At 41.5% G+C, this 14864-nt stretch overlaps 1 protein-coding gene and 1 long non-coding RNA gene across 7 annotated transcripts in view; one reads left to right on the top strand and one right to left on the bottom strand.

Moving 5' to 3' along the window:
* AGBL4 (AGBL carboxypeptidase 4) overlaps positions 1–14864 on the bottom strand; it is a 1107854-nt gene that overhangs the window by 388837 nt on the left and 704153 nt on the right. The window lies entirely within an intron of this gene.
* Positions 3840–8858, top strand: LOC308242606. The gene is made up of 3 exons (XR_013959981.1): positions 3840–3920; positions 8478–8544; positions 8727–8858. It is a non-coding gene; the product is annotated as an uncharacterized lncRNA (long non-coding RNA).

Below are 14864 nucleotides of genomic sequence, written 5' to 3'. Positions count from 1 at the left end.
CTGAAGGGTCCCAGGTTCGATTCCGGTCAAGGGCATGTACCTGGGTTGCGAGCACATCCCCAGTGGGGGGCGTGCAGGAGGCAGCTGATCGATGTCTCTCTCTCATCGATGTTTCTAACTCTCTATCCCTCTCTCTTCCTCTCTGTAAAAAATCAATAAAATATATTTAAAAAAAAAAACTGGTACATCTACACAATGGAATACTACGCTGCAGTAAAAAAGAAGGAGCTCTTACCATTTGCAACATCATGGATGGAGATGGAGAGCATTATGCTAAGTGAGACAAGCCAGGCAGAGAAAGATAAATATCACATGATCTCACTCATTTGTGGAATATAATGAACAACATAAACTGATGAACAAAAATAGATCCAGAGACAGAGAAACATCAATCAGAATGTCAAACCTCAGGGAAAGTAGGGGAGGGTGGGGGTAAGGGGGAGAGATCAACCAAAGGACTTTTATGCATGCATATAAGCCTAATCAATGGACACAGACAACAGGGGGTTGAGGGCATTAATGGGAGGTGGGTGGTAATGGGGGAATAAGGACACATATGTAATACCTTAATCAATAAAAAAATTTAAAAAAAAAGACAAACTGTGCTTCATATGATTATAATATATTCAAGCCAAGTAGGTAAGCAATTGGATACATGATTCAGGAGCTCAAGGAAGGGTTCTGGGTAGAGACATAATCTAAGGAGTTTAATAATAATTTAAGCCATGAGAATAGATGAAAGAATGAAGAATATAATACTAACTGAGGAGAGAAGAGATATAAACACTGGAGTGCTTCAATGTCTAGAGGTCAAGGAAATGAAAAGAAACCAGTAAAAGGTGATCTAGAAGGAGAATAAAGTAAAAGTAGTTTCCTAAAGCCAAAGGAAGAGGCAATCAGAGAAGGCATGAGTGGTCATTTGTGTTGAAAGTTGATGGTTTTATTACTCATGATGGAGTGTTGACATGGAACCCTTTTTCCATAGAGTACAGTTTGCTCTAGAGTCAGCAGTTCTGGGCTCAAACTCATCAGCTGCTTCCTCTATCCAACGTGGATATGAATTCCTGAACACTCTCTTCCAGGGCTGCTAAAGGTCCTACATAAAATAATAGCCACAAAAATAGTTGGTGATGCTTTACTGTTCAGCAGGACATAACTTACACTCATTGACACCAGCTCTAAACAAGAACCCGATCTGATAAATATGGACAGAGATAGAACAACATCCTTCACAACTGTCTGCCCTTAGGGATATCCCAGTCCTGTTTTTGTGTGTGTTCTCACGTGTGTGTGTGTGTGTGTGTGTGTGTGTGTGTGTGTGTGTGTGTGTGTGTTCACGTGCATGTGCATATGGATGTGCGTGGTAGCACAGAGGAGGGGCAGGATAATAGGAATTGGTGGTAAATTGGCAGTCCCAAAAAGCCACAAAATTGGACAGGAGGGAAGATTCTTGGGAGTAATTTCTCAAGCATAGATCACAGAAGTGCCAGAGTCTGCTCCTGAAATGCCAGTCATTTTTATCTCTCTCACCTTCTGACTCACTTGGAGCATCAACACTGTTAGCTGAATCAATACTTTGTCCTTGACCCAAGCAATTGATTTTCACAATATCTTTCTTTGTCACACACAAAAAACTAAGAAGCAGAAAAACAGAAAGATGGTTATACTCTCCGAGAGGGAGCAAAGAAGACTAGGGGAGAGCTTTGTTGGGAGAGGTGGACTATAGGGTGGCAGTGAGCTCAGGGCTGGGGATTCCAGGACGGAGGGTGCAGGAGGGTTAAGGACGGAAGAACTAAGGAAGGCATCCCAAGAAGCTCCTGGAAATGCTGGAGGGTGCTGCCACCAGTGAGAGGGAAGGAACTCATGCTGCCAAGTCCAGGCCTAGGCAGCTGCACGAGTCTGAGGCAATGCAGGCAAAGAGGCTGCAATCCCACCAGGTTGAAAAGAGAGGCCAGAGCAATAGCAGTCAGAATGGCTCAAAGCTTGCCCAGGGGCCAGGCATGCCTGCATCCCTGCTCCACAACCCACTTCGCCAGAGCAGGAGCCAGCTGACAGCACTTATAATCTCTGTACACACAGGTCCACCAGGGAGAAATCTCAGTCCTTCCAAGACCAGTGATCTTCAACCCTGGCTACACATGAGAATAATCTGGGGCATTAAAAAAATATCAATGCCTGGAAAAACTTCTGATTCAATGGAGGGGAGGCAGGCAAGTCTAAGTATTCCAATGTGCACCAGTGAAAAGAACCATAGCCTTAATCCACCCTAAAAAGCAACCTGCACTTGAAAGATCCCTGAGCTAGTGAGCTCAATCCTTCATTTATTCATTCAACAACTGTTTATTGAGTTTTACTAAGTACTATAGACCTGGGTTAAAAATCACAACTGAGATACTTAGCAGCTGTGTGATTCTGGGGCACATTGTTTCTCGTCAATTTCTTCAAAATGGGAGTAATGATACTACTTATTTCACAGAGTTGTTTAGATCACCAGAAATTAAACACTAGAATAAGAACATGCACACAATTGTGCATTCCCCTACTCGTTTTCCTAACGAATTGGAAAGGCAATGGGCTGGGTGTGGGGAGAGGATGCAGAATGTAAAGAGCTGGTTCCCTGACTCAGGGGGAGCAATACCAAGTCAGCCCATTGCTGGTCATTGTGTTTCTCTTCACATGACCAGAGCAATTAGGAGCAATCAACACTCTGCCTTGTTCTTGTAGCTAAGACCTCCCCCAGCACCCAGTCTTTTGGTGCCTTGCTCTCAGACGTTGTACACGACCTGGATTGTCCAGGCTGTCCTACTGACCCACACACAGACTGCTTGTCTCTGTGCTACTGGCAGGACAGGAGGGGCCAGACTGTGGTGGGCAGACTTATGTTTAGATTAGTTCAATCACTTATGAGCAATCCACTTAAAATCTGAGCCTATATCTTCATTTTTATATTTAGGATAAGATTACTGATTCAGCTCATAGGCTCTGTGAAGTGAAGCATCGTGGGTTTGATTTTCCCATTATTTCTTCTTATAGGTGAGCAATAATAATAATAATAATAATAATATGCACATTATAAGCTATTGTGAGAATAAAATAATCAATTTAAGGTATTTGGAACACTATGTGGCACAGAGTAGGATATCATTTAATATTAGTTGTTCTTACTTTTATTATTATCATCATCTATCCCTTTGAACACTCAGAGGAGCCCATGATCAGCTGAGCAGCCCAGCCGCCAACGCGAGCACCCAAACATAGAGAGCTAATTAATCCATTAAGGCAGCAGCTTCGATGACAGCTGGGAATGTGTACAAATCATGTCACTTTTTCCAGACCTGTCATCTCACACGGCTAATGGCTCCCCGGCGGGCCAGTGTTCTGTATGATGTTCCTGGGGAATTCCCACAGGGGTTTCAGGTGGTGTGAAAGATGGGATCTTCACCAGAGCTTTTCAGAAAAGGGGAAATAAATGACCTCATGGTGTCCCTTCTGACGTGGACTGTGCCTCTGTGGCATACCACGTGGCCATTCTGTACCCTGAATGTCTAACTACTGAGGCCTGGAAAACAGACTAAGGTCCAAAGGAGTTTACTGGCTGACTTCATAGTGATCTCTGTTGATAATATCTCCTTCAAACAGCATTTTACAGTTTACACAATCCTTACATATATATTGTTTCATTGGATTCATTCATTCATTTACTGAAAACTCACTGAGTATTTACTGTGTGTCAGGTTCCATGTGAAGTAATAGTGAGTCAACCAAATATTATGTTTAAGTGCTGAGGGTTCACCAGTGAACAAGACTCCACATATGAATCACAAAGGCCCCAGCAGCTCCTGATCAACGCGGGGAGAACTGGAGCAGAAGAAAGAAGAGGAAAAGCACAGGTCCTGGGATGGAAGCAGGGCATGTGTGAGGTAGGACACAAACAAGGGTGTGACAGTTCTACCTGGGAAATGGTAGACAAGAAAGACTTCACACCTGGGACCATTGTTGTAGGTCCAGCTCTTAAGTACCCATGGATCCTGTTGCCATACCTGGGTCAGTCCTGCCACCTGGTTCTCCCAGATGGGAGGCCCACCCACAGTCATGATTTCTGAGCAGTGCCTGACTCTTGGTCCCTCTAGTTCTGAATGTCATACCCAAATGACCCTGGGAGGTTCAGAGTTTTCAAAATGTGGCTGCAGTCCATAATCTCTTACACCTCTTAACAAATAGGCATAATATTGTCTAGTCTTAGAATCCTGCAGAATATTAAATGAGATCATGGATGTAGAAATAATGCCAATGTTAAAAGGAACTCTTTATGAATGCATAATATATAGAGATGCACAGACATCAGGTACTTTATGCAAAACTTTGCTCATCACATTTTTCCCCCTGCAAATAGATACGAAGGCCTCCATTTCACACACACACACACACACACACACACACACACACACACACACAAAACTTCACCAGAACTTTTTATCTATGCTCATATAGTAGTAGCCAGCTAAATTTGTCTACTGAAAAAAACCTTTGTTATTACTATGTGACTCTTTCCACTACATCACACTGCCTCTCCAAAATGAAAATAAATAAGCATGTAAGAAACATACATATATACATCTGTACATACACACATAAAATCATAGAGCATCCATCATGTGCCAAGGACAAAAGTAAGCATTTTGTTTGATATGACCCTCACAACAACCATAAGAGTTAAAAAAAAAAAAAAGACTTAAAGCAGATAAGGCAAGTGATGTTTTAAGGAGGGAAAAAAAACCACACAAAACCTCACACAATGTGTTGATGGTAGAGCCAAGGTTTGAATGCATGCAGACTGGTTTAACTCAGAAGTCACTGTCTCCCCACTATATCCAACTGTCTCTTCCTGAGAACCCCAGTCTAGTTCTGCATTCCCGATAGCAGCCTGGTGCTTTCCTTCATTGGGACTCAATGTCCCCAGCTGAAATGTCATGATCTCTAAGAGCTTTCAGCTTTGATGTTGTCAGGTTCCAAGATGTAAACAGTGAAGATGAAAGACAGACAAAAAGGTATTCTGTCCTGAGAAAGGCGGAAACTCAGCATCGTAATGTCCAGGGGACATGTAGAAAAAGTCGAGCATAGTATTGGGTTGGAGTTAAAGCAACTCCATTCTTTAGGTGGAGGTCAGAGAAGGCTTTATACACACTAGATCTTGGGGGGATGAGGAGGAGTTTGAAATGTTAAAAAGATGGGCACTGTTTCAAGGAAAGGGAAAACATCAAGGACTCAGAGGCCTGTAATTACAAAGTATGTCTGCAGCATGTTTATTTGTTGTGGCTTTGTCCCAGGAAGGAGCAGAGGAATCCAGGGGAGAGAGGCTGCAAGGACAAGTTTTACCACAATGGTGCCTACCTGTAGAGATTTGTTGGGTGTCTGTTCATTCATGACTACTTCTGCTTCTGGAGTTTTTAAATTTTTTTTACCTATTAACTTGAGAGAGAGAGAGAGAGGGAGAATTTGTTGTTCCACTTTTTTATGCATTCATTGGTTGATTCTTATACGTGGTTTGACCAGGAATTGAACTCACAACCTTGGCATATCAGAATGACCCTCTAACCGACTGAGCTCCCTGGCCAGGGTGCTCTAGGGGTTCATTAAAGTATCACTCAGTTCCTGAGAATTTCAGGTTATATAACAAATTTCTTTCTTTTGCACCATCTCCTTAAATTCCCTGCACCCCTGGCTTCACTGACACTCCTTTCTCCTGGAGTATTAAATTGCAAACACACACACACACACTCGCCTTTATTTTGTTTGTGTTTTTTTTTTTAATTTCTTTATTGATTGTGGTATTACATATGTGTCCTTATTCCCCCATTACTCCCCAATCCCCCCATTCATGCCCTTACCCCCGTTGTCTGTGTCCATTGATTAGGTTTATATTCATGCATATAAGTACTTTGGTTGGTCTCTCCCCTTTACCCCCACCCTCCCCTACCTTTGTTTTATGTGGACAGTGCAAAAGAAAGAAATTTGTTCATGTATCTGAAGATAATTTTGTCAAATCTTGTGCTGGTCATAGAGACAGGTATACACAGTATAAAATGCTAACAGCAAGCGATGTTTCTTGTTTTATTGGTCTTAAGAGAACTCTTTTCCTTGTTGGAGTTTAGGGATATGCATCATAATTATACTTCCTAAGAGGTTCTGTGAAAATGCCCAGAAGTCTTAGATGTCTCCTGTAGGCTGCACAAACACAAGCCTCTGGCTAACTGCTAAGACCACACTTCCGATGGGTAATGGCAGGTTCCTCATCATTAGTAGCTTGAAGTCTATATAAGTACAAAACTCTGGGGTTCCAATCAGAGTCTTCATAGCTGGGTCAAAGTTCATGTTTTCCTCCTCTCCTCTTGCTCTTTGCTTTTTCTATGAAAATTTTTTCAAGTCTCACAACTTGAAATCCTCAAAATTCTGCCCTTTTACATCTTCCCAATGAACAGAATATCTTTCCTTCACAGAATTGTCTGTAATTTTTGCCTCCACTTCCCCAGTTCCTTAGCCTAAACTGAGTTCCACTTCTACTTTTCCTGAAATTGTTCTGACCAAGCCAAGCATCAAAGCTACATCTTTTCAATCCCCATCTTATTCAACACTATTTGGTGTTTGGCACTTTTCATCATCCCCTCCTTAAACTCCTTGCACCCCTTGCTTCACTGACACTCTTTTCTTCTGGGTTCCTTCCCCCTCTTCTGACTGCTCTATTTTAGTCTCCTTCCCTAATTTTCCTTAATTTACCTATACCTTAAATTCTGATGTTCTCAAAGTCCCTGTCTCACAACCTCAAATTCTCCAGCCACTTACCCATCTACCATCCAATATACACCCAAGGAAGACCTATAGAAATGAATCAGACAAGATGCTGCGCTCACAGAGCTCTCAGTCTGGCGGGAGAGATGTAAACAGACCATCCCACACAGCAGTGGGCACCGCTCTGTTCGCACCGTGCTGGGTGAAGATGAGGCAGTCTGGGAGGAAGCAGTGTTGGCAGGGCCTTCTGTTTCGCCCACTGGGGAGCCTGGGGGTAAATGCAACTTACATCTATCTGCCTACTTCAACACATTTGAAGAGCCTATAAATGTTCAGTCTGTCATGTCAGACTTAGTATACAAACGAATAACAACTCAACGATATTAAAATTATTCTATTAGTTGCAATCTCCCACTTCATTTCATTGTATCATATTTGGGAGGCGAGAACACAGCTTTTAGGGAAAAAACAGACTTGAGTTGGAATTCTGGCTTCATTTTAACTAGCTGTGTTATCTCAGACAAGTTACTCAAATGTCCGACTCTCAATGCCCTCAGCTGTATAGTGCCATGATATTTTCTTATAGAATTGTTATAAGGGTTTGATGCAAGAAGCACTTTACACTGTTCCTGGCACTTAGTATTTAGAATAGAAATCAGCCCAAGCTTTCTTCTATTCCAAATGTGGGACTAACTAAAAAAGAAGATAGAATGTGGGTAATCAGGTATATCTCTGCTCAGGTAACAAGGCATGATGCACTGGAAAAGGGGCCCAAAATAGCATTGTTTTAAGTAAAAGTCCTAAATTCCCTTTCAATTTCCTTGTTCAAATCACTTAAGGGGAGCTTTCTGTAGTTCTGCTAATGAAGTCATCCTCAAAATCACTTTCAGATAGACTATTGCTCAATAATAAACTAACTGCATGATAATACACACACCCGAGCCCCCAAGTTGGGTGATTTTTTAAGATCAGAATCCATACAAACAGTCATTGAGAGTCTTAAGGGGGTCATTTACGGAGATTGGATTTCTCCAAAAGAAAAGAATATACCCGTTTTATTCTCTTTATTTTGCCAGCTCATCAAGAAGAAAACGACGAAAAAACTCTAATGCCTGTGGTATAATTCATCACAGGGAATTTTATGGCAGAAAAATGTTTTCAATTTATAATGGCAGTAATAAGTGACATTGGGCAAAGGCTGAAAGAGACTTTTTTTCCTACCAGGAGTCAGCTAGGAATAGAAGAGGGATGTAATCATTACTCATCCCTGGATGCTGAATGTTTAAAGGCATCTTACACAACAGCATGCATTTTATTACCCTGCCATGCACCAAGCAGAATAAATTTAGCAAAACTAGGACTCACGTGCTCTGTTTATCATAACTGGGTCCAATTAAGGCCACATGGTGGGTAAAGGGGAGGAACCACTTCATGTCAGAACCCCAAGTCTTCCTTTTACAAGTCCAACAAAAGAGCCAGTCTTAAGAAGGGAGCCATGTTGTAATGTTTGGTTTAAAAAAATGTTGTTTTTTAAATGAATTTAGCACTGTGAAAAACACACACACACACACCTTCTTTAGAAGAGCTTTCTAATAAGTGGAATGCAATGGTAGAAAACTTGCTGAGCACTGTTCAAAATTCACTGTTTCCTTATACTTCACAGCCTTTAATTCCCTTTATCGATTTCACAGGGCAAAGCATTCTTCCCTGCTCTCCTGTTTCTCTCATACGTCTGTAGATGGGAATGCACCAAGACCTGTGAGTACTTACTATCTCTGTCACCTGCCCCCCACCCCTGTAACGCCTTCATCATCAACTGCATTCAACATTCATTCATTTACATTTACTGAAAAACTCAAATCAACAAATATTTATTGTTTAACAATGTGCCAAGCATTAAAAATACAACACTGATTATAACACAATTTCTTATTTTTAAGGCAAAGAGTTCCTAATTTAGTAGAGTAGACAGCCGAGCAAACAACCCACCACTGTGTGACTGCATGACAAGGACCACGTCAGAGGGTATGCCAGGTACTGAGATTCGGAGGTCACAAGAGAGAATAGAGTACGTACCATGGAGAAGCTGACAGCATGCTTTCCAGAAGAGATGCCCTTTTTCTAGGTGAGTGGTGATGCACATGTACAGGTGGGCATTTTCTAGTAGGAAATGGGTAGGAAGACAAAGCGGGCAGAAGAAGGAACAAGATGTACAAATGGAAGAATGTGATACATAGCATGACATGTGCACAGAAAGAAAGTAGTGGAGCTCAGCTGAAGGGGAAGGCCTAAGGGCAGTGATTAAACTACTTGTGATCAGGAAAGTGCTAGGCCATGTGCTCTGGAGTCATAGACAGGGAAACACACAGCCACTGACCTCAAAGTCTCCAGGGAGACTTTCTTCCCCAGCACGTATTCCTTTCTAGGCAAGTCAGTTGACTACGCTTTGTTGTGCTTTTGTTTGTTTGTTTTTTAGTGTGTGTGTGTGTGTGTTTTGGGTCTTTGTTTTATTCTTTGATAGAACTAAATAGAGAAAGTAAAACGTGACAATCTGGGTCAGAAATCACTCTGTCACATGGAACATAACAACCCTAAGGAGGAAATGTTCCTACAGGTCCAAGGAGTAGCAAGAAGGTTAAGGTGCTGAAGCAGAGAGAGGAAGAAGAACAGTAGGCAACACACTAAGAGAACAATTTCAGGGGCCAGATCATATGAGGCCTCTATGCCATAGTAAAGGTCTTGGATTTATTTTAGGTGAATGGTAAAAAACTCAAAGGTTGCAAACATAGACATGAACTTATCTGACTCTCATTTTAAAAGGAGTAATCTGGCTGCTCAATGGAGCATACACTTCAGGGGAGATATAAATGAAGGATGGATCTGTCAAGAGAGGAGAATCTTTTTTTTTTGGTTGTTTGTTTTGTAAATCCTCAACCAAAGATATTTCTCCATTGATTTTTAGAGAGAATAGAAGGGAGGGTGTGGAGGGTAGATACAGAAAGAGAGAGAGAGAGGAACATCGATAAGACAGAGACACATCAATTGGTTGCCTCCCGCACGCACCCTGACCAGGACTGGGGATTGAGCCTGCCACCTAGGTACATGCCCTAGACCGGGATTGAACACAGACTCCAGGGTGTGTGGGTCGATGCTCTCACCACTGAGAAACATTGGCTAGGGCAGAAGAGGAGAATCTTCATAGACAAAATGATCAGGGCTTAAACTAGAGTAGTAATAATAGAAAAGATGTTGAATGTTGGAATCAAGACGTATTTTGATTATCATTATTTAACTGTCCCTTCCCCATTTTACCTAACTCCTCAAATGCCCAGACTGTTCCTTCTACAAACAGAGAAACAGACCTAGAAGGGAAGAACCTGTCCACAGCCACACGGTGGGTCTCTGGCAGAGAGGGACCTTGGCCTCAGGCATCCTGCCTCTTTTCTTTGGCATCTCCAAATTTTATACCACCTCCTCCCCAAGTCAATTTCATAAGCCTGCAATAGCGTCTTCCTGGTGGCCTTTTAAGGCAGACGGCATTCAGCCGAAAGTCTGCCCAGCATCAAGAAAAACCAGGACTTTGATGTGCTCCAATTGGAGCAGAGAAGATGTGTGGAAAATACCAACCAAATGTTTGGACTCAGAATCCAAAATAACATGTACTTAACTTTGCAATTTAAAATGCTAAATTCAAACATGTGTCTTGTTGGTTTTCCAGAAAATATAGAATCTTGAAGCATAAAATAAAATAAATACTTACTCCAACTTGTGGTCGCTCCCTCCCTCTTTCTTTCCCTCCCTTCCTTCAGAGTTTTCTCCAATTATTTTCAAACTCCCTCATTCTCCAAAGTAGGAACTTCCCATATGTTTGGACTGCATGAGGCAATGGCTCACACTGGCTAACGCCATATCGCACAGCGGACACTCCTTATCCCTAGTGCAGCCCTCTGGGCTTTTGCTCACGCTGCTTCTTTGCCTGGCATGCTTCCCCAATGCCCTTGCTCTGTCTGAAATACTCCTTGTTGCCTCCTTCCTCAAAGGCTAGTCCCCAATTCTTCCTGTCTTTTAATTGGCTACTTCATTCCTCTCAAATCTGACTTTATAGACAACTATGAAACATTCTCAACATTCAACAACAGGCTCTGAGGCTTCAAGACCAGAAAATGGCAACCTCCTTTCTCCTCCTGTTACTGTTATGAGCTTTCAAAGGTTGGTGGCTATAAGAATGGAAGAAAACAGAAATGACCTTGGGACATGTAGGTGTTTAGGAGAGTGGTGATTTGACTATTATAGGAACAAATGGCTGCTAAGTCTCAATACAGACAACAAAATTTCAAAAATTACAGGTCTTCCTTAAAGTGGCTTATACAGACATTTATGTACTGAACTTTAGACAGCTCTCAAGTCAGACCAAAGTCACAGGTCCGTTTGCTTCTGTTCCATTACATCAGTGCATTAAAACTTACCCCTTCTGAATCTCAGTTTCTCATTTCTAAAATGAGAATAATAATATCTACCTCATAGGATTGTCATCATGGTTCAACAGAAAGATATGGAAGGCTCTTTGCTCATTTCTGCATTAATATGGTGGTAAAGTAACAATAGCTAATACTCATTGAACAGTCACTATGTGCCAGGTAGATCCTAAGACTATTACTTGTATTAATCCACTTAATTTTCAACACAACTCTTTGAGAATTATTGTTATTGCCATATTACAGATAGGGAAACGGAGGCATGGAAAGATTAACATACTTGCCTAAAATCAGACAACTTGACAGTGATAGAGTTGGGATTTGATCCAGGTAGTCTGACTCCATAGCCTATACTTAACCAATGTCATGACCTACCTCCGATTAAGTAGACTTAATTGCTATTATCAATGAGGTCAGCACCAGAAAGGAGAGAAGCAAGTATGGTGCATTGGAAGCTTTGCCAACCTCCCCAGCAGACAGTCCTGCCGAGTTGATCCAGAACACCCAAACACCTGGTGGCTCCTTTCTAAATGGCTCCTGCTGATGGAGCTGGATCCCCACACTCTGCTCTTTGGCATTAATTAAAACAAAGGAGTTAATCAAGATAAACCTGCACACCTGCCCAGCACCAGCCTGGAAGTTTATCATGTCTAAATATGTTTCTCATGCATTTACTGCAAATTAGTTTCTGAAAGTGAATTTCAAGGTCTAGCGACTCTGAGGTTCCCTAACTCCGTTTTCATTAAGTTTTCACAAATGATCTACTGTTGCATTATTCTTTTATAGTGCAAATTTAAGGCCCCACTATGAAAAGCAATTATGCTGTCAGAAAAGTGTATTTTGACTTATTAAAAAATCTGAAAGGTTTCAGAAAACTATTTATTTAGGTTCTCATCAGGAGGATATTTTGACAGTCCTTAGAAAGAAAGCACTTCTCAGCCGCATACTACTAGTATTTGGAGCAGCCAAACAAGGCCTTTCTGGGAAGTACACGCGGAGCAGTAGAAGCAAGTGCAGGGACTCAGGAGGCCTTGGGTGCTGCTGCCAAAAGAGGAGCCTTGGGCCTTCATCTGAAAAAGAAAAGAACTGCCTGTAGCAATCTCTAGAGTAACAAGAGCACAGGGATTCTAAGATTATAGCTGCCTGTACTGAGCACTTTCTATGTTTCAGGCACACTGCTAATAGATTTATATCCACCCTAAGAGGGAGGCAGCATTATTCCCATTTTATAGACAAGGAAACTGAAGCTTAGAAAGATTATATGTCTTATGAAAAGTCAGTCATAGAAGCTGGATTTTAATGAAAGAAATCAGGTACAAAAGAGTTCATACTATATAACTTCATTTATATGAAGTTCAGGAACAGGCAAATCTAACCTATTGTGATAGAATCAAGAGTGGATGCCTATGAGGGGTGGAGAGTGAATGGGAAGAGCCACAAGGGAACTTTCTAATGAAAATATTCTAAATCAAGCTGCCACAGAGGCAACTGATCAGTCCCTGCTTCTCTCTTCAGTCCACTCTCTGGCCCTGATTTGCAGCACCCTCAGCAGTCAGTTTTGGGGCACCATGCCTGCAGCAGAAGCAACCCAGCACTGACTGCAGGACTGACTTCCCATTAGTCGAGACTCAGTCGTTACCGGATGTTACGACCCAGGGTTTTTATATATTAGGATTGGTCACAAACATTCAAATTAAACTTACAAAGGTTGTTTATTATACTTTTCAATTTTCTATTCAACAAAGTTCTAATCAATAAATTTTGTATACAGTTGTGTACAATTCATAGTTATCTCTGAAATATATAACTGTGGTATTTTACATTGTAAGTTACAAAGATGATAAAAATACTATATCAAATATTTTTCCCATTCCTTCCACAAGGCCAAACTCAGCACTGTCGGAACCGTCCCCAGGTTGCTTCTAAGTAGAAGTGCAGCTGCTTCTCTTCAGCCACATCCATTCCTTGCAAAATGCTGAGATGCTGCTTTTTTGCTTTAGCTATTGTTTTCATCTAATTATGTTCAACTTAATGGCTACTGGAGTAAAAAATATGGAGAGAACCTATGACAGCATTTAGTAAAGGTCATGAATTGGTGCCTCCCCCAGAAATCATTTTTATAATATCTTTAGAACCTATTGGAAATTTTTACATGCTCAGTATAGAAAAATTCCCAATAGGTTCTAAAGATATTATAAAACTAGAGGCCCATTGCACGATATTCGTGCAAGAATAGGCCTTCCTTCCCCTGGCTTCACTCCTGGCCCAGCCGCCTGGGAGCCACCAAGTCCTCGCTCCCAGCCAGAGCACCGCCCCTGTAGCTCCCTCTACCCCCCTCCCTCCCCCTCATAGCAGGCGTCCTGCCCGGCCCATTGCTCCACGCCTGCATATGCAAATGAACTTTCCATCTTTGTTGGGTTAATTTGCATATTCACTCCTGATTGTCTGTGGGTGTAGCGAAGGTACAGTCAATTTACATGTTTGTCTATTGTTAGGTAAAATGGGTAACCAGATTATTGCCAAACATAATCTATTGGATTAACAGGTAATCCAGTGGAATCAGACTCATAGATTTAAGGAAACACAGAACCTCAAAGCTTTAAAACAATGTTTTAAAAGATCTTTAAATGTATTGACACAGTTCTAAGTGATCTTAAAATCTATGTTTCAACTATCCACTCAACGCTTGAATCCGCTATTGTATTTAAGCCCCCAAGTACCTGCTGAAATTCTATTTGAATGCAGAGTGACAGGGTCTCACTGCCTTCCTAGGCAGCCTGTTTCATATTTAGGCAGCTCTGAATATTGGAAAGATTATCTGAAGTCAGAGATGAAATCTGACCCCTGGTTGTGCACACACATTGGTCCTATTTTATTACCAGTGCTATGAGTGTTCAAGGACAAAATGTAAATAAACCCACTCCTGGTCCTTTGGTTTGGTTTTATTTCCTTCATCCATGGATCTAATCAGAATATCTGTGCAACATGCTATGTGACCTGGGTCCTAGTTTTCTTCTGATGCTTCCTAATCTTTTTTTTTTTAATGAGCAATCTGAGTTAAGCCTGACTCCTTCCTCTCCTTATTTCTGTACAATTTAGGGAGCACTTAATGAGTAAATTCTATGAGCTACTCCTTGTTCTAAGGACCTTATGGGCGTAACTCATTTATTCTTCACAATAACACTATCATTATCCTCATTGCCTATGGGAGAAAAGTGAGGAAAAGAAATGTATGTATTATGTTCCAGTTTATCAATAGTGACTGGTGTACCTGGAATTCAAACTGAGGACATCTAGCTGTAAGGTTCATGCTCCTAACTTCCCTGTTAGAACAGGATATGAAAACAGTAAAAACTCTTGCAAAAAGGAATGTTGAATTCCCAGTTTGGCAAAGGTAAGGATTTACCCAACAGTGGGCAAAATGCCATCAAATTGTACAGTGTAATATTGGCCAAATTATTGCCTTCTCTGGGCTTTAGATTTCTCAGTAGTAAATGAAGCAGAGCCTTTGAACATCCTCCAAAGCCCTTTCTAGTCTGAAATGCAAAGAGCTCTATCAATACGAGTTTGGGTCAGACTACAGCTACAAAGATCTCCTGAACT

This window comes from Plecotus auritus, assembly GCF_963455305.1.
Source record: "Plecotus auritus genome assembly, chromosome: 2".
Taxonomy (NCBI): domain Eukaryota; kingdom Metazoa; phylum Chordata; class Mammalia; order Chiroptera; family Vespertilionidae; genus Plecotus; species Plecotus auritus.
The sequence above is the reverse complement of the archived record's forward strand: the minus strand, read 5'-3'. Positions and strand labels throughout refer to the sequence as shown.